The sequence below is a fragment of the Pongo pygmaeus genome, chromosome 6 (assembly GCF_028885625.2).
Source record: "Pongo pygmaeus isolate AG05252 chromosome 6, NHGRI_mPonPyg2-v2.0_pri, whole genome shotgun sequence".
NCBI classification, from domain to species: domain Eukaryota; kingdom Metazoa; phylum Chordata; class Mammalia; order Primates; family Hominidae; genus Pongo; species Pongo pygmaeus.
Genome location: NC_072379.2, coordinates 86,739,249 through 86,759,438, shown reverse-complemented (window position 1 = coordinate 86,759,438; position 20,190 = coordinate 86,739,249). Strand labels below are relative to the sequence as shown.

At 38.4% G+C, this 20,190-nt stretch overlaps 1 protein-coding gene across 7 annotated transcripts in view; it reads left to right on the top strand.

The window, feature by feature from the left end:
- The window catches only part of CDK14 (cyclin dependent kinase 14), a 592,881-nt gene that overhangs the window by 568,388 nt on the left and 4,303 nt on the right, over positions 1-20,190 (top strand). The gene's annotated exons all lie outside the window — the stretch shown is intronic.

Genomic DNA, 20,190 nt, shown 5'->3' with positions numbered 1-20,190 from the left:
TGGATTTACCAATTCTGGACACTTCATATAAATGGAATCATGCATATGTGGCCTTTTGTGACTGGCTTCTTTTAGTTAGCGTAATGGTTTCAAGGTTCATCCATCTTATGGCATGTGTCAGCACTGTCTGCCTGCCTGTCTTCCTTCTCCCCTCCCCTCCCCTCTCCTCTCCTCCCCTCCCCTTCGATTCCCTTCCCTAATAATATTCCATTTTATGGATATACCACATTTTATTTATCTGTTCTCCAGTTGATAGACCTCTGGTCATTTCCAATTTGGGGCTATTATGAATAATGCTGCTATGAACATTAAAGTGGCTGCATAGTTTTACATCCCCACAAGCAACATACAAGGATCCCAACTTCTCCCCATTATCATTGATCTTAGATAGGCCAATTGGCTCCTAATGGTTCACTTATTGTTTATGTACAAATTACAAAAGCTTTGTCTTCCAAGTTTATGGTAAAGTCTGAAAAGCTACTTTTGAGTGAACCCTTCTCTTTGGAGAAAAATATTTATTCAGGTTAATTTTCTTCACCAGCGGGACACAGTACACTCTAGTCTTTCTCTTTCAGCGATCACATGGATCCACAATGTAGGGTTTTTTGTTTGGTTTTGTTTTTTTGTTTCATTTTTTCTTTAAATTCTGAGACAAGGAAAAAGCCTGAACTTAACATCAAGTACTGGGCTATTGCTGACCCTATAAAATCTGTGACAATTAAAATATTCTCTGCATGTTAGTTATACCTTTTAAGAGGAGAATATGGACGTGAAATGTTATACTTGGTAACAGAGCTACAATAAATCTGCAGCAAGAAATACCACCAAAATCAGATTAAAGGGGACCTATTAGCTCAATTAAAGCACAAGAACAGGACTAAATAAAGCAGTGGTTGAGAATAAATTATTAAAAACAGTACATAATTATGTGCATATCATCACATTTCTTTTAAAATATTGCTTTAATTCATTTAAACATGATAATTACTCTTTGTGCTTGTAATAAGGTATTGTTTTATTTTAAAATATGGTTAAGTACGGATGAATACTCATCTCGTAGTTCTTTGTCATGTGCCACAATCCAAACATTGCTCTCTTTTCGTATTGCAGTCAAGACCCATGGGAATCAGTAGACAGCTGCTACAATGTCAGCTTTAAACCAAAATTTAAAGTGAGGGCATATATCATGGGGACTATGTGGGAATTTCTTAAGATAGATGGTCAGCAACGTCTTCCAAACATTTCTGAACAGAGTGTTCTTTTCACCATTAATCCCATAATTATCTTCCTTTTTATTATGAAGTATCACTTTTATTTGTTAAGAATTGTAGTAATTTTCAGATCAGGAAGAGTAAAGGAAACAATATTTATGAAGTGATCCCTGAATGCTAAGATATGCCGAAGTGGCATCATTGTCTAGGGTAAATACCCAGGGTCTGTAGTCTAGTGCCAAGAAGATTAAGGACACAGACACACACGAGGAGTGAGTTTAGGAGTGGAGGTTTAATAGGCAAAAGAAAGAGAAAGGAGAACAGCTCTCCCGCTTGCCAGAGACAGACGGGCTCCTGAAAGGGAAAAACTGGCCATACTGCACCATATTTTATAGGCAGGCTTGAGGAGGCGGTGTCTGATATATGTAGGGTCCACAGATTGGTTCGACCAGGTGTGACATCTACATAGCGCATGGGGAAGACTGGTCACCCCACCATAATCTTATTGTGCAAATGGAGTCTTTGCCTGGCCAGCGCCATACTGTCTTCTCCTTACAGTACACACGGTTTAGCAAAGAGAAGGGAAGATGGAGCCGCCATTTTGAACATGCCTAGTCCCGGGTAGCCTTTTCCTATTGGCACAACTGCCGGCATTCATCCGTGCAAGCTTCCAGCTTGCTTGTCTATGGCTGCAGCTTGATTTTACAGGCTGTTCTTTATTAGAACAGAAGATGATTTGGGGGCTGCTTTTCATTAAAAGGAAAACCTTACCAAGGACTTCTGTACCATCGCTATCTGCCTAAGTAATTTCTTCTTCTACATGGTTACTGCGTGATTCATTTTTTTTTTTTAAAGAACTTTGATTTCTTGTGATTTCCAGTAATTAAATGAAGATTTTTAGGAGTATCATTTAAACATTCTTCAGATATGTTAACTCATACCCTTTATAACTGATAATGAACATTGTAATGAAATGCAAGTGTTTATAACCTCTCAGTGGAATTGAGGAAAGAAGTAATAGAATCTGGTGCTTATCTCCTCCCAAACTAAGCAATTGAAAGCGATATCCAGGCAAAACAGAGCCCTCAATATCAGTGGAATTCCAGAGTTGGACCGAGTTGTCAACTTTTTCCCCTGGATTCTGAGTCTACCAGTTAAGAGCTAGAAACTCAGGGCCAAAGTGTAGTATATGTGTGGATGGATGGATGGATGGATGGATAGATACATACATACATAACTATTTTTAAAATGTCACTACTGTATTATGTTTAGAGTAAGAATTTCAGAATCTCTAAAGTTTTAAATAATTGCCAAGCCCAAATCTTCTGTCTTGGTGCTCATTATAGAATATGGTTATAGAGAAACTAGTCATTGTATTAAGAAAATAATTCCATTGCCTTATTACCAATGTTATACCTCAAAATAAGGTGTGACTGTAGAGCAACAGTGTATCACTACTTTGTGTAATTGTTGATGAGTTTAGAAATAAGAAACTCAAACCTAGTTTCTTTTTTGTAAAGAAGAGGATAAAATAAAATCTTTTTAGATTTGAAGTGTTCCTCTTTAGTAACAATTAAGTGCCCAAAAGCGTGTTGTTATTTTATTTTCTTTCTTCAGACATGTGTCTTATGTGTTTGTAATTAACAAGATTAAGCAACATTTGACATTCATGATTATTTTCAACTTAGCATATTATCTTTTTCCTCTTCGTCATTTCACTTCATCATTAATGCTTTGAATAAATATCATTACAAAAAAATCAACAAAATAATTTAATTTGGATGTACAGTGTGAAGCATGAAGCTTATTTTACTTCTTCTTTCCTTTATGAATAATTTTATCTTAAACATAAGAATATCAAAGCATTAAATAATGCTCATCAACTAAGCCAAGTGCCCAATAAGTCTAGCTTTTCATTACAAGTACCAAATATTATATCTCGCAAGTCCCCAATTAAGGGGTCATCAGTTCTTCATCACATTTAGTGTGTGTGTTCATTAGACAAATAATAAATGCATTCATATTGTAAAGTATGCAGATAATATATAAGAATATCTAGTAAAAGTTAAAGTTCTCACCCTGCAGAAAATCTTGATCTCTTCACTATTGATAGTTTATGTGTATCTTTTCAGATCATTTTTGATATGCATGACAATTCACACTTAAAATTTCAAAGAATGTTATTACTTGAATTTTACCCAGATTCTAATTATATGAAATTCGGTTCACCCTATCTGAAAGTGATATTCATATGAGAATCCCAATTTTTTTTTCACCAGATATTTGGAAACTTTCCTATTGCTAGAAGAAATAAACACAAAAGTAGAATGCTGTAGAGAGTGTCAGATGTATCCAGTACTACTATTGATTTTTCAACATGAAAGCATGAATTTTCTTGTATGGCTTGTGGTATTTTTCTCACTACCTTATCAAAAATGTTCTACTGTGTTTCAAAAACAAACCTGTCCTTCTGCCTACATAGCATAAGAGTTAACTGCCATCACAATACCATAGAAAGAGTATGGGTTTTGGAGTAATAAAACCTGAGTGTTAGTTTCAACTTCACCCTTTAATAGCTGTGAGTCGTTAGGTAAATTATGTGTATTCTCCACCCCTCATTTTCCTCGTCACTGAATAAGGAATAGCAAAACTAGCCATCTCCTTAGGATTGTTTTCAAGAACAGATACATTGCAGTTTTTGTCCAAGGACTTATGATCCAAAATAGACATGACAGACATTGTATCATTCAGGATTGACTAGGTTTTGTGCTTGCTTGATATTACAAGCCTTTATTTCTTACACCATATGTCCAAATGTAGACATGGAGGGGGTTCTGCTCATTGTTCACTCAGAGACACAGGCTGAGGGCTCATCTTCACAAGGTGCTTCCTCAGTCACCTTGGAAAGGGGAGGAAATGAACCAAGATAAATAGTGGCCCTTAAAGCAGCCACATGGATGCACACATTTCATTGGTCAGGACAGGTCAAATGGCTCAGGGAAGCTGGGAAAGACATTACATTGAGGTAGAGAGCTGAAAATTAGTGAATAAAACTAATGACCACCACAGAAGTGTTAGCAAATGTTAGAAATAATATAAAGTAGGAAAGGATGAAAAGTCATTCTTTATTATTTTGTTTCTTGTTTTTGTCTGTTTTGTTTTTGTTTTTAAGTCGGAGTCTCACTCTATCACCCAGGCTGGGGTGCAGTGGCATGATCTCAGCTCACTGCAATCTCTGTGTCTCGGGTTCAAGCGATTCTCATGCCTCAGCTTCCTGAGTAGCTGGGACTACAGGCACGCACCACCATGCCTGGCTAATTTTTGTATTTTTAGTAGAGACAGGGTTTCGCCATGCTGGACAGGCTGGTCTCAAACTCCTGACCTAAAGTGATCCACCCACCTCGGCCTCCCAAAGTGCTAGGAATACAGGCGTGAGCCACCCCGCCCAGCCTATTCTTTTCTTTGATCCCAGAGAGATCAAAAAAGACTTCCAAGGGAAGATAACAAGTCTGGGGACACAAATGGGAGACTTGGGTGGTATCAGGCATGGAGAGGAACATAGCTTGAAAACTTCAGTAAGAAGAGAAAGTGAGGGAGGGATGGCATCAAAGTGAAATGATTTGGGTCTCATACGTGTCTGACCAGAGATCAACCCCACACTTTTAGATCTGAGGAGGGTTGCAAACTTCAGCCTAAGTTTACTCATCCTCAGTGGCCCCTGTCATCAGATGGGGATATCTGTCCCACAAAATGACCTCAAGGCCACACGATCCCACTTTTCTGCTCAGTTCTTGATATGGCTTCTGGTGTCTGGTCTCACTGTAGCATTGTGGTGTTACTTTTGGCCTTTCTACAGCTCCTGGTGCTTCTTTATCATGAAAGATCACTTACCAAACCAGAGTTAGCAACACCACAGCTTCATACACCACTGAAACAATCACAGCAAAATTTTCTATCCCCTCAGAACCTCTAAAGAGCACTCTATTTTCTTGGTGCTTGAAAATAAAGGGAGTGAGTCTCCTTTATTATTTACAAGGAAGACATGTCAAATGAAAAAAGTTTAAATTTCATTATGCCAAGTCCAGTTTTTTTCTTAAACTTCCTTAGCTTAATTGTAGAAAGGTTACAAGTCTAAAAGATGCTTAGGGTTCCATATATATATTCATATAGATATATTCATATATATTCATATATAATATATATGAAAATAAGTTATGTATATATATTCATACATATATATACATAACTTATTTTCAGAGTATTTCTTCAAACATACCACAAACTGTGTTCAGATGAGGGGGTGGGATATGTTTATGTTTGGGTATATGTGAGTACACTGAGGGAAGGAAGAATAAGGAAAGGGGAAATGTGAGGCTTCAAGAAGGGGAAATGAGGAATGGTCTTCTTGCATTTGATCAGGTGGAGAACTGTGGTCAGAAAATGTATGTATGCTTTGATTTTAAACTCTTAATGCCTTCTTTATTTGATGCTCAAGGGAAGCAATGGTACAAAATTAAGTGGTATAAAATTAAAATTGTGTGGATCAGAGAACTGGAGCAATTCTGTGCAAATTACCTTGAACACCCAAGCCAGCAAGCAGATCAGCTGTAGGAGCAAAAACAGGCGTGGTTGCTATGGCAACCTTATTCTGATTGAGGAATTGTGATTCATACCTGACCCCACATTTTCCTTTTCCCTTCTTAATTGGGTCCTGAAGATTTATAGTGCTACCAAACCCTCTCACAGAGAGATGCCACATAACCAAAGATAGTTATCTCCTAGCAAGGAAGGCACAAGTAACTTGGGATGAACAAGGTTCAAGGTAGATAAGGCTTAGCCAGGGAGATAAAAGTGAGCAAGAATCATCAGAATGCCAAGCCTCCAGGCCATGTCCTGCTATACCACAGCCCTGAAATGACAGAACCAAAGTAAGACCATAGAAGACGGGTCAGTCTGTGAACAGCAGATAGAAAACCATGAGTTGCTCTTCTAATGATCAGAAAAACACTCATGGATAAGGGAAACCAATCTTTGTCCAGAAAGTAGGAGTGGGAAGTACATCTCCAGCTTGCATTTCTGAGTTTCAGCTTTCTCAACTCTAGGACAGACTAAAAATATATACCTTGAAAGGTTGCTGTAAGGCCCAGAGACACAATAAATTCTCTTCAACTACTCAGATTAGTTGTCTGCAATCCCTTCTAAGAGGGAACTTATGGGTGGCCACACTAAGAATAATTGCAAGTTCTTGGCTGATGTTTTTACCTTAAAAGGGAAAATCAAAGTTCAGGGTCATTGGCAAAGCCGTGAGAAGCTCTCACAATAATTTTTATTTTCACGTACTAAATAAAGTGATTATCAATGGTATTTAATATCAGTAGTAAGAATGGGTACTATAGAATTAATTTCCATTTATCTTTAATCCTGTATTAATATTAGTACATCGCTGATGGCATTAATAGAGAAGAAAAAGAATGGAAAGTGAGGGATTGTATTTAGGAAAGAGAATCTTCTACTCAGCTCCCCAAACTCTCGGGATCATCTAAATAGGGACCCCACACTGCCAACATATGCTTCTCCTGTTGGCTGTCACATTCATCAGATAGCCTGATCCAGGTTTCTCCTCTCTTGAAGGAAATACGATGCATAGACTGAGATATTTTGTTTATTTTGGTTTTGTTTGCTTGATTATATTTTTCTCATATGGGGGAGTGTAGGAAATCATGTAAGCCTTATTACCCCTCAACAAGGTGTCTCTAGACCATGCCCCTTGTTCAAAAGGAATTTCCTTCAAGCATTTAACTTTCCTGGAAGGTATTTCCTCTGCAATATGTTCTAAAATTATGGCTAGATGGTAGAAATGCTGCTTTATGCTTCAGCATTCTGACATCGTAATCCTGAGGTTCTTGACCTGGGATCTATGGATCTATTAATGGAAATCAGAAGGCCTATGAACCATCTGAAATTGTATGAAAAAAATCTGCATCTAGTTAAATATATGCAGTTTTCTGGAGCAAATTCTCTTGGCATTCATCTGGTTCTTAAGTTTGGCAGTGACTCAGAAGGTTAAGAATTATCACAGTCTGAGTTCTTTGTGTCTGTTCTCTTCTTGGCACTAGTGTTTATCAGTGGATTGTCCACTGAGGGTTTGGTGAGAGTAGGAAAGAGGGGCAACATTAAAGACATTTTTACTGTCTTGGAAAAATATGTGATTATAACATTTAGAGTCCATAAACTGTGTATGGCATAGCAGATTAAAGGAAGTGAATGGAAGTTGGTTTCAAATTACGTATTTATCGAGTCAATTTGGAGGCATTTTTAAGTACATAAAAGTAAATCAACATATGTTTGAATTTCAACTGCAAAGAATTTATGGTCAAGAGAGATTACAGTTATATATATATATAACTATATATACTTTATACAGTATATACAGTACTATATAAATAATATATAGTATTTTGTGTATATGAATATATAGTACTGATCAAGATAGCCCTCCTGTGACCATGATTGTATACTATATTTTGTCAGATTTGTTACTCACAGTTTTATGTGGAGGTTCTTCAAACATAAAGCTCTTCTTGCCATTAATTGTTTTCTAAGCCTCTAAATATTTATTTACTTGATTACACACACCATTAATCTGAGCAATTTCCCCTACTCTATCTGGTTCAGATATGTCTTATTTGAATTGCCAGTCTCTAGTATGGAGACAGTCCTATCCATACCACATCCCAGAGAGCTAAAGAAGGAGTGGCTTTGTTCTCCTGTACATTTTACCAGACATACATCAGTCCCTACAAATCAACCTGGTAGAATTTCTTTTAATAAGGAAGTACTGAGAGAGACAAGATTTAGCTATATCATGTAAATCCAAGCATGAGTATTTTATATCGTGTTTGGACCCAAGTACTCAATAATTGATTATGAAAATTATATGAATTCTAGCACTAAAACTCAAGAGGTTAGTAATTAAAAAACAAAAGAGCTTTTTTGTTTTAGCATTTCAGGCTCATGCTCATCATGCGTGACGTCTCACACAGAACAACTGAATCTAATAATTACAAAAAGAATAAAACTAAAACAGCTTATTGGAGCTGATTGGGCTGATTTTTTTTTCAATTTGTATACTTTGCACAATATATGTTCTATTAAATTATTCTAAAATGGGCTGTGGGGGGTTTTCCCCCCAGGATAACATGAAACAACTAAATCACCAGATTTTTTTTTTAATTCCAAATGACACCAGTGTTGCAAAGTCAGAACTTTTGAAAAGGACTTAACAGAGGTCCATGAGACATGATAGATGCTTAGGGTGCGATTTTAATACCAACAGACTGGAAAACAAACAGCATAACCCAGACAAGACGTGACATTGTTCTTTAGCATCTATGTGAAGAGGAAATAAGATCTTTCTGGGATGTGGTCCCCCGTCACAGGTGTGGAAGAGAAATACGTTGCATTCTTGATTTACTGCCCTGTGTGGGAGATTCTGGTTTGGGGCAAGGAAAGGGAGCATTTCATTGCTTCCTACAGTAAAACTTCAGCTCACTTAACTCAGCTGGTACTTTTGTTTCAGTCTGCCACAAGTGAACAGTAAAAAAACATGAAGCATCCCTTAATCCTATGAGCTTGGGGTGTGCTGGCTCCTCTCACTGCATTCTCCAGCTCTGTTGCCAATGGAAGTGAGAGATTGACCCCAGGCCTGCAACCACTGTTCTTTGCTCTGCCACTAAACCACTGAGCTGTTGACACTTTAATTGTTTTATACCAGGAGGAAACCAATTGTGTTGATGTGAATATCTTATTCATCAGACATTACAGGCTTCACATTTTTAATGAGCTGACACTCCTAGTCCAATACATGCAACCACAGTGAATCAAGACAAGAGTATAGTAACAAAGTTTTCTAAATTATTGCAGTTGCTCTTTAAAAGATTTGATGGTATTTCGGAACTCCCAACGCTACAATTAGAAAGTCTGAGTTGTGTATTAATCAAACATGTTTGAGTTATAAAGGACGGCAGCGTAGTAAAGGTAGGAGTTAATAATGTATATTTTTTCCTTTTCCTTTTACATGCATAGACAAAAATAGAGACATGAGTGAACAAACTATTTATAAAGTACCTAAGGCATCTTTCTGATGTATGAAAATGTCCAAATTATCCCCATGGGCTATGTTTTGAAAACTGCAATATTTGGGAAGAAGCTTAGTTTCTATGTCATCATTTGTCCAGAACATTGAATATTTCTCATGGGTGGAATAAAACATTTCAATACTAAATGTTGCAAGCCTGGTATTTTGTGAGCAGTCGCAGCAGTCATTTGAAGAACCAGCTGCATTATCTGATTTGATGGCATCCTAAAGAAGACAATTATTTACCCACAGACTTTACAGTGGCAGCTCAAGACTTCATGTATATGAAAACTGTATGACTGCCCTTGGGTTGGAACCTGGGACTCTCCACCCAAAGCCTCCAACACCTCCTCTCTGCATATAGAAGAAAGCCAGACCCCTAAGCAGGACATTTCAGGCCGTTTACTCCACCACCCTCACCTACCTTTCAGCTTTTCCTGTGTCTCTATCTGCATCTGTATCCTAACAGGCAAACATGTACCTGTCCCATTGGCCAGTCTGTGTTTCCCAGAGTCCTTGCCTGTGCAAGAATGCCCTTCTTCCTCCCTTTGTAGGCATTAAATTGTTACGTACTTTTCAGTTATTCCTCACTGCAGTGGCACCTCTAGGATAGCACCTGTATTTTCCATGTTGCCTTATAGTTAGCTGTTGTCCTAGCCACCTCCCCTTCCCAATCTTGAGCTCCTTAAAGACAGCAGTGGCATGGTGGTAAATATTTAACAGTTGGCTCTCCAGAAAGAGAGTAGAATAGTCCTGATTGGTCACATTTGTCTATATCCTGTCGTGTAGATACTCCCATGATGGATGATTTCAAGAGTGGCTGTGTTTAACAACTGGCAAAAAATTCCTGAAAAGTTTCACATTCACATCTCTTGAGGCAGGTCAAGCCAGTTCCAGAACACCACTGGAATCCATTTTTAATAGTCCATGTAGTACTCTCCTCTTTCACCCTAAACACTCTTCTTTGCTTAAAAATAGATGTTCAGCAAATGTTTCCTGAATTGATTTAGGCAAGTCAATTGATGCTGTTGCTCCTTCACCACCGATCTTATAGCAGGGGTTATTTCTGGCAGTGATTCAGGCAACACTTGTACTTCTTTTCATTTCAGAGTGGTGGCCTTAGCCATCTCCTCCATGCCACACTGCACAGGCATGTGTGAATTTAAATAGATGGATTTTTTCTGAATTGTGGTGGGGAACAAGTTGATGGTCTTAAGTTCAACAACCTCATTAGAGCAGAATGTGATTGACTGTGATTTCAACAAAAAACAGAGAAAAAAGCCTAAATCACAGAGTCAAGTTTGTGTCTCTTCCAAGGAGATAAGTGGAAAATCCCTGTACAGTCTGGAGGGTTGAGAAGAGAGAAGGCTGCTGGCTCAGTTCCCATTTTATTTTCACCTTTTACCATTCTCAGTGTCTCACATTTGTAAAACTTTTGTGACTCACACTTTCAGATTGGAGTGTCAGCATACTTTCCATTTGAGTTCATGTAATAAAGTGCCAAACCTTGTTACCTCCGTTTTTATAATAAACTTGGAAGTCACTACTGTGCATATTAATCCTGTTGTTCCTGTGGTGACCAGCTTGTTCCATTTTGCACCCCCCCCCCCCATTTTAGAACCAAAAGTCCCAAATCCTAGGCCGGGAGTGGTGGCTCACTCCTGTAATCCCAGCACTTTGGGAGGCCAAGGTGGGTAGATCATTTGAGGCCAGGAGTTCAAGACCAGCCTGGCCAACATGGTGAAAACCTGTCTCTACTGAAAACACAAAAATTAGCTGGGCATGGTGGCATGTGCCTGTAGTCCCAGCTACTCTGGAGGCTGGGGCAGGAGAATCATGTGAACCCAGGAGGCAGAGGTTGCAGTGAGCCGAGATCGCACCACTGAACTCTGGCTTGGGCAACCAAGACTCTGTCTCAAAAAAAAAAAAGTCCCAAATCCTGGAAATCTCCTCAGTTCAGACAGAGACAGCTGGTCACCCTAGTTCCTGTAAAAGTTGTGGGGTCTATCATGACTGCTCTGGTATTTAAATCTGCAATGTACCTCCTATTGCAGATATTTCAGAAGACACTGAATCAGTGACCAAAAGGATTAGAACTTCTTAAAAATTTGAGTTCACAAAATCTATTATCTTCCAAACAGAACCTGTCTTCAAAGGTCCTATCTTTCAGGCACTTTTATTAAATGGAAGAATACATGGGAAAGTACTTTGGATGGGAGAAAATTCCACATGAGCACAAAATGCTGGTATTTATTTCTCATAGTGGTACACATTCCGTTAATTATGTCTTTCACAACTCATCTTGGATTCTATAGAAATATAGCAACATGCTATGGTGGGATAACTAGTATCAAAATACTTTAACCAATTATAATTTTGTATGGAGTGCGTATTGGAGGGCTTTACGTGTAGTACACGGAGCTTCGTTTCCATGGATGAATTCAGTGATTTGTCCTTGGTCGCGCAGTTGTTCGTTGGCACTGTTGTGAAGCAGCTTCGTGTTGTGAAGCAGCTACATGGGAGGGAGTTGGCAGGGGGCTTAGCGAGCTGTCCAGCACCCGCCACCCTTAGCTTGGAGTTGTTGGACCCTCCTCACTGTCTGCAGACATTTCCTGGTGGAAACGATGTGCTATAGTGGTGTGCACAATGTGTCACTTCATGTCACTGTCAGGATGTGTCCTCACAAAAATAGATATTTCTGCTGTAATGTGACATCTGTGTTCCTACCTGTGTTCAGCAGAATACTACAGTAAAAGTTGCAGGGCTTTTGTGGGGGGTGGGGAGGAAATAAGGTAAAGGGTAGTCCACTTCAAATATATTGAACTTGGTAAGCACAGCACTCAGAAAAGCAGTAAAAATAAAAATGCTAGCAGAGTTTACAGGTGAAATAAACTTGATGTAAGGGTTGAGGCTGCCCAATTTTGGATGCAAGGGCAAAATGCTCAAGGATCCAGGAAGATTGTACAATAAACAGTTAATTCCAAGACAGAACATGTAGCCAAACCAAACGAAGAGGAAGCATGTGGGATGCAGTACTGCAGGCCTCTTGGGCTTGCATGCACTGTATTTATGTATCTTGCTCATGGCTGCTGTTACTTGGTGACTCAAAATAACATTGGAAAGAAATCTCCCATGAACCAACATGACTTCTGGTTCATGCTGACATCATTCTGCATTAACCAAAATTATATGTGATCTGATTTATGCTACAGAAATGAATATTTTGTTTTGCAAGTTTCCTCTAAATAAGATGGTTCACAAAACAGGTTCAAAGTCGTAGGTGACTGTATGTTTGGAATTCGAAACCCTAAGCATGAAAAACTGCTGCAATACATTGGATAATAATACCAGACAAGTTTTAATTTGGAAAAAAGAAATCCACCCAAAGTGGAGTCACATCTCCTCTAAAATCTTTTAATTAAAATCAGACATGAACCCTTGTGTTTCTCTAACTATTAAATACTTGGTTTTTAGTCATTTTATGAGATTTGTGTATATGCGTTTTAAGTTGAGAAAAAAATGCACACGCTGGGGAGTGACTTTGTATTTGGTTTGTTTAAATATAGTTTAGTAGGACTGTAATATATAAGGAGGGTTAAGGGTCAGAATCCTATTTAATTAACTTACAACCACTTGGGAGTCAGTCACTTGTAAAGGTATGCTGAGCAAATAAGCCTTCAAATAACATGAAATCTTTGAAAAGAATATGCCACCTTTGGTGAAGGCTTTTCTATTAACCTTGTCATTAAAACTGTTTCAGTGAACTATTTCAAACCTCCCAGTTTTTATTTATTTATATGATATGTTTAATCTTTTTTAAAAATGATATATGTATGCAATATTATATGATTTTTTTATAAAAAAACAGATTAAACGTGCCTTGGTGTATCTAAGAAGACCTAAATCAGTACTTTTCCCTGTGTTTGTTTTCCCATTGACTGAGACAGGAAGAAATCCCAGAATTGCCATTCTTTTTGTCCATGTGTGTCTAAAATATGACCAGTGTTTTCCATTTGCATAAATCTGATTTAATAAACAGTCACACCATTAAAATAGAACATTCTTTTCAATCAAGGCTAATTACACATCATATAATGCCTGGTCTTTAATGAGGATTTCAATAAATGTTTGTTGATAATGGTGATTATTAAAATGATATGTTAAGTCAGTCTTCTCATGTGAGAAATGCTTTGTTTTGAAATGTTAGACTTACAGCTTTGCCTAAAATTTTTTAATTAAAATCACCACTTTGGCATGAAGCTTAAAATGTGCAAAGTTGCTGCAATTAGTGCATTGTGCATCCATATGGATGTTACCAAACAGCTTTCAACTTAAAGGATTTGGGCTATTTTGAATGATGGGCCTTCTGTTAAGCTTAAAACAAAGCTCGACTATCTCTGCATTCATTTTAATTAATATTCTCTTGCTGGTCTCAAAGATGTGTTATCTTCTAGGGGGAAGAAGCATGATTATCATAAATCAGAAATAAGTTACAGAAGTAGGTTTGACTAATTTTCTACTTCCTTCTGTTTCATACCATTTCCTCCGACTCCTACCCCCTTCTCAAGGAGCCTCAATGCAGTGTCAGAGAAACTGGAAAACACTGATTTCAGATATTCTAAAAGAAAACCTGTATTTCTAGCCAAATTATAACACATTAAATTCACTCAAAGAATAAGGAAATTAAGCTGTCCCAGATTTTCTGAATTCAGTATGAAGTTTAAAACTTAACACTTTGAGTCCAGCATCCATATAAAATCTACAGTATAAAATTTGACTATGTGTTATATATACAAATACGCATGTGTATATGTATTTCATATTTTTACTTTGGAGAGATTTGTGTTTGCCTAGGTGCTTAGGGTTTAACAACCTTACGTGTGGACTTAATTCTCTATAATAGGAAACGCTACTTGAAGATGAATTAGGTACAACAATTTGTTTGTTTTTCTTGGTATTTTAAGCAAAACCAAACTCAAAGTGGCACCGTCTTGTAAGTTTGTTTTTTTCTTTTTCCGGGACATTGTTCATGTGAAACCTTATTGACATGGTACTTGGGGAGGGGAAGCTTTCTGGACTTTGTTCTCGACAAAATCAGAATAAATTCTTTAAACAGTTACGCACTTTAGTTAAGGCCCTGGTTTTCTGACTGTGTTCAAACATCTCCCCTACAACCACTCTCCATATTCCTTCAGAAGGATGTCTACTCCAGTGGTCACTGGGATCTTCTGACTGTCTGGGTGCCCAAGTAAGGCCCATTTTGAATGCTAGTTTAAAAGGCATACAGCTAAAATGATTTTTTTTAATTTTCATTAAACTCTTAAGAATAGGCTAAATGTGAAAAATTACAAAGCAGAATTGTAATTTACCAGAACATGTGGGTAGAATAATTCATCCAACATGTGACTGGAAAGGCACAAAATCAGTAAGTCCACTATAGAACACCACCATGGTCCTGTTTTTCTCTTTCATTCTAGCATTATGGAAACCCATTATACATCCACTAAATTTGGCACAAAGATATCCTAATTTTTTCATTATTACCTGGATTATTTATTTTTATTTCCTTTTTGAAAGCATGTAATTAATTGCATGCCTATCTTTAAATGCCTCCTTATGTATCAATATTTTGAATTCTACATTTGAGAAGGAGGTTGGAAGTAGTTTTATTCTAAAGCTAATATATAAAGCTAAATTTGGTCAAATTATAGTTATTTTTTTCTTGAAGAGAACCTAAATATATTATAGCTTTATACTGTCTTTACTGTTATGAGGTAGCTTTCTTTCTGTCAAATGTTAGTATTTTTTTCTTCTCTGTTAGGCATATTTACAAAGAAGTCTCCTAAATAGAAATGAGTGGATTACCTCACAGCTTCACATACATCCTGGAGAATATCCTGTTCACAATTTAGGCGATGAAAGGAAAACCTGCAGTTGTTTTAATTTGGAACCAAAATAATCACTTCTCTCCAGTGAGGCTTAGAGGGGGAAAAAATGTGCCAGAGTTGTCTTGTAGAAAAAAGAGTACTTTGAGGAAGGGCAATGCAGCAGGGAAAAAAAACACAGTCAAACAAACGCAGAACCTTAGAGTGCATAAATAGGCCAGTGAAACGCAGACCACCTGATCACATCGAAGCACCCTGAGCAGGGGTCCTCAGCGATGTTGTCCCTCCGGCGTGTAAACTGCATGCATGTGTGTAGGGGTGTGTGTGTGTATGTACACACAGAGATTTAACAGGAGCACAGGGGGAATTAGAAAGAGCCTGGCTCGTTTTTAATTTGGGTCTGTTTGCTTGCATTTAGCACTTAAGGGCTTCTACATTCAGTTTGCTCAAAAGAGTGATGAAGCACTCCTTGCTTATGCCTCAAATCAGAAATGCATGAAGTGCAGCTGCAGAGATAATACATTTTCCCCAAAGGCTTTGGCTGAGCAAATTAGGTGTCAATGGGGTGCCTGCGCAGGCAGTACTCTCTCTAATTAGTCTCTTGAGCCTAGTTGGTGGCGGGTATGAGATGATCTAATCAATTGGTCTGTGTCTGATGGTTCGTGTAAAAATCCTACCAGGCAGACTCTCTCCCACAGGTCACCCACCTGCACAGCGGGACTGCTCATTTTCATTTTTCATCTCCTCTATCACATGATGCTGACAGTTGGTTTTAAGAAAATTGAATCCAAAAAATATCTAGTTCATAGGGCACATGGGTCAGAACAAAGTTGCATTATGGGTACCAGCGATCCAATTAATTAATATTTATAGCCAAGAAGCTCTATGTAGATATTTCTGAATAAGGATTTTATCAATCAAATCCAATTTCTTGTTTGAAACATTCATTTCTAGAGAGAAAGAACATTGTAAAAGCTGAAAGCAAGGTAAAAATGGCATCCATTAATCTTATGATTTATATACCTATGAGTGGCTATGCACATAGTTGAGCTTATAATTCATATACACTGTTCATTTGTATTGTGCATGCAACATGTTTTAATAATAAAGATAAGGGAAAGAATTACATTGATATTTTATTTTGCTTCCCTGTGATTGTAGTATACCCTCTCTCCTTCCATCTAAATCCCCATTCATCGAATATATGATTGCATTTAGATTTTCTTAAAAACTTTCCAGGAAATCTGACCTACCTTTTATGCACTCATTGAAAATTGAAGCTGATGCTGCTCAAGGAGGGAGAAGGGACATCCCGTGCTGCTGGCTAACAGCACCAAGCAGGGTAGCCGGCACAATTTGGGCCATTCAGAGCCATCTCACAGAGATGGGAAAGAGTCTGCCTCTCATTGGCACCTCCCTTCTGTTCTCATTATTGGCTTCTTCCATTAAATGTCTAAGCCCAAACCTAAGTAATGGATTTATCATAATCACTGTGTTCACCATTTATTATCCAATTACTATTATTACATATTATCCTTTATTATGCAATTCTGTTTATGCCCTAGGTTAGGTACATGTGATTCTCCTAGAGATTACACTCAAAAGAATCAGAACAAGGCAAGAACAAACATCATCGATGTCTAAAAAACATCTTAACCCAACAGGATAGTGAACATGCCATTGACTATGGTGACAACATAGTTTATTGTTACATGAAATTAGATGTACTGGAAATCAAATCATTCCTTTCAAATATAATGTCATGGAGTTAAAAAAAAAATGTAAGTTTTGCCTACAGGAAGGTGTTAATCCTACCAACCATCCTCAGGCTGGTGGTGTATCTGTGGATGGCCTGCAGTGTGTGCAGTACTGTGCCATTTCACAGGCATCACATTTGCCTTCAGTGAATGTGCCATAGGGAACTGAGAACATATTTCACCACCAAGTCTTCTGATTCTACAATTTCCCCTTTATTCATTCAACAACTGTATATTGAGTGCCTGAGCCAGGCCTGGGCTGTGCTTTGGGGACACAGTAGTCTACAAAATCAAGCTTAATCAAGAACATACTGATGCCACCTGTCCCCTGATTTGTTCCTTCACAGGAAGTGTCTTCATACCTCCGGAGGGACTAAATGAAGTCTCTGGTTCAGGAGGTCATTGTGGGTACCAGGTCTCCATTCTGTTGATTGAAGTGGTAAAAGAGGGGAGAGCCAGGAAAGACTACATCATTTGAATATAGTTGTAGGAACTCCATGCCTGGGCAAGCAGATATCAGGACAGACCTAAAGCTCCCATTTAGCTGGAGTGGGCAGGCTTCCAGGAAGAGCTGGAATCTCAACTGCTGTTTAAAGTACATGGAAGAAAAAGGACAATTTTGTCATCTGCTTAATAAAAAAGTCAAGGCTGATAGTGGGGTTGAGGATTGGCTGAGGATGCCTGTGGACAAATGTGCTTGAAGTACTGTGAGGATGAGTGCTCTCTCTTCTTGATGTCATGGTCCTCAAAAAAGATGCCAGTGCCTAGATCAGAATGCATAGTTACATGGAGCAGCATGTAGAGCATGTTCTTTCTTCATTTCCCTGAAAGAACAAGGGTAGGCTGGGGACAAAGGAGTTTGTTCCCATGTAATTATTTTTGCTAGGGTGGTGACTTCTTTAAGAAGAGGTTTGATAAAGGCATATCTGCACAATCAAGCAAGGATGAGGAGTGGTCAAGTGAGCCTTATGGAGAACCGCCCACAAGCAGCAAGGATTTGAGATAATAACTGTTGGGATGTAGAGGTAGCAAAGGGCCTATGTGTGGTATCCATTTACCCCCAGGCCTCTCCTAAAAACTTAAGTCTTTTGTTTTTGAGGACAGAGAACTCTCAAGAATAGAAGGTTACCCCTACCTCATACCATATACAAAACTTCACTCAAAATGGACCAGAGATCTAAATGCAAGGGCTAAAACTATAAGACTCTTAGAAGAAAATATAGGGGTAAATCTTCATAACCTTAGATTTCACAATGGATTTTTAGATGTAGCACCAAAAGTATAAGCAACAAAAGAAAAAAAAAGATAAATTGCACTTTGCCAAAATTAAAAACTTTTGTACGTCAAAGGACACAGTTAACAGAGTGAAAAGGCAAACTATGGAATTGGAGAAAAATCATACTATAAAGGATTAACCAGAATGTATAAAGAACACTTACAACTCAACAACAAAAAGACAACCCAATTTAAAAATGAGCAAAGGACTTGAATAGATATTTCTCCAAAGAAGATATTGATATGGCCAACAGCCACATGAAAGAGTCCCCAACAGCTTGAGCATGGTGGCTCTTGCCTGTAATCCCAGCACTTTGGGAGGCCAAGGCAGGCAGATGGCTTGAGCCCAGGAGTTCAAGACTAGCCTGGACAACATGGTGAACCCCTCTCTCTACAAATATAAAAAATTAGCCAGGCATGGCGATGTGTGCCTGTAGTCCCAGCTACTTGGGAGGCTGTGGTGGGAGGATCAGCTGAGCCCAGGAAGGTCAAGGCTGCAGTGAGCTAGGATTACATCACTGCACTCCAGCTTGGGTGACAGAGCAAGACCCTGTCAAAAAAAAAAAAAAAAAAAAAAAGATGCCCAACATCATCGATCATTAGGGAAATGCAAGTGCAAATCAGTTCATACCCACTAGGATGGCTATAGTTTTTTTTAAACAAACAAATGTTTTGGCAAAATTGGAACCCTTGTGCATTCGTGGTGGAAATGTGAAATGGTACAGCCATGATGGAAAACAGTTTGGCAGTTCCTCAAAAAGTTAAACATAGAATTTCCATATGACCTAGCAGTTCCACTCCTAGATATATACCCAAAAGAATGGAAAACAGTGTTTAAACAAATACTTATACATCAATATTCAGAGCAGCACTATTCACTATTAGCCAAAAGATGAAATAACACAAATGTAAATCAACCAATGAATGGATAAACAAACTGTGGTATATTCATACAATAGAATATTATTCAACCCTAAAAAATAATGAAGTACTGATTCATGCTACAACATGGATGAACTTCAAAAACATCATGCTAAGTGAAAAAAGCTAGACAAAATGGGTGTAACATATTATATGATTCCATTTGTATAAAATATCTAGAATAGGTAAATCCATAGAGACAGAAACATTAGTATTAATAGTTGTCAGGGGCTGGGACAAGGAGAGAATGGGGAGTGACTGCTTAAAGGATATAGGATCTCCTTTGGGGTGATGAAAATGTTTTGGAACTAAATAGAGATGATAGTTGCACAACATTGCGAATGCACTGAATGCCACTAAATTATATTCTTTTAAATGATTACTTTTTATATAAATTTTGCTTTGATTTTTAAAAAGAATGGAAAGTTAACACGCCACAAACTCACCATAGTAAGTGGAGGAAATGAGCAGATGGTAGAGAGGATGCTCTTTCTTTTTCTTTTTCTTTTTTTTATTTTTTTGAGAGGGAGTCTTGCTCTATTGCCCAGGCTGAGGTGCCGTGGCACAATCTCGGCTCACTGCAACCTCTGCCTCCTGGGTTCACGCCATTCTCCTGCCTCAGCCTCCTGAGCAGCTGGGACTACAGGCACACACCACCACGCCTGGCTAGTTTTTGTATTTTCAGTAGAGACAGGGTTTCACCATGTTGGCTAGGATGGTCTCCATCTCCTGACCTTGTGATCCGCCTGTCTCGGCCTCCCAAAGTGCTGGGATTACAGGCATGAGCCACTGTGCCTGGCCACTATTTCAATGGTTCCTGAGCATAAGAGTGGAATTTCTGCTATCTGGACAAGGCATTGCTGGGTTGCTGCTATGCAGGGGTGATGTCCTTGATGCCACAGCCTATGTGTGCAGCAGCACTGTGAAGTCTCAAAAACAGGACAAAACCTTTGGGATCAGGCACCACCCAGGGTTCCCCCTGCATCTGGGAAGATGACTCTATG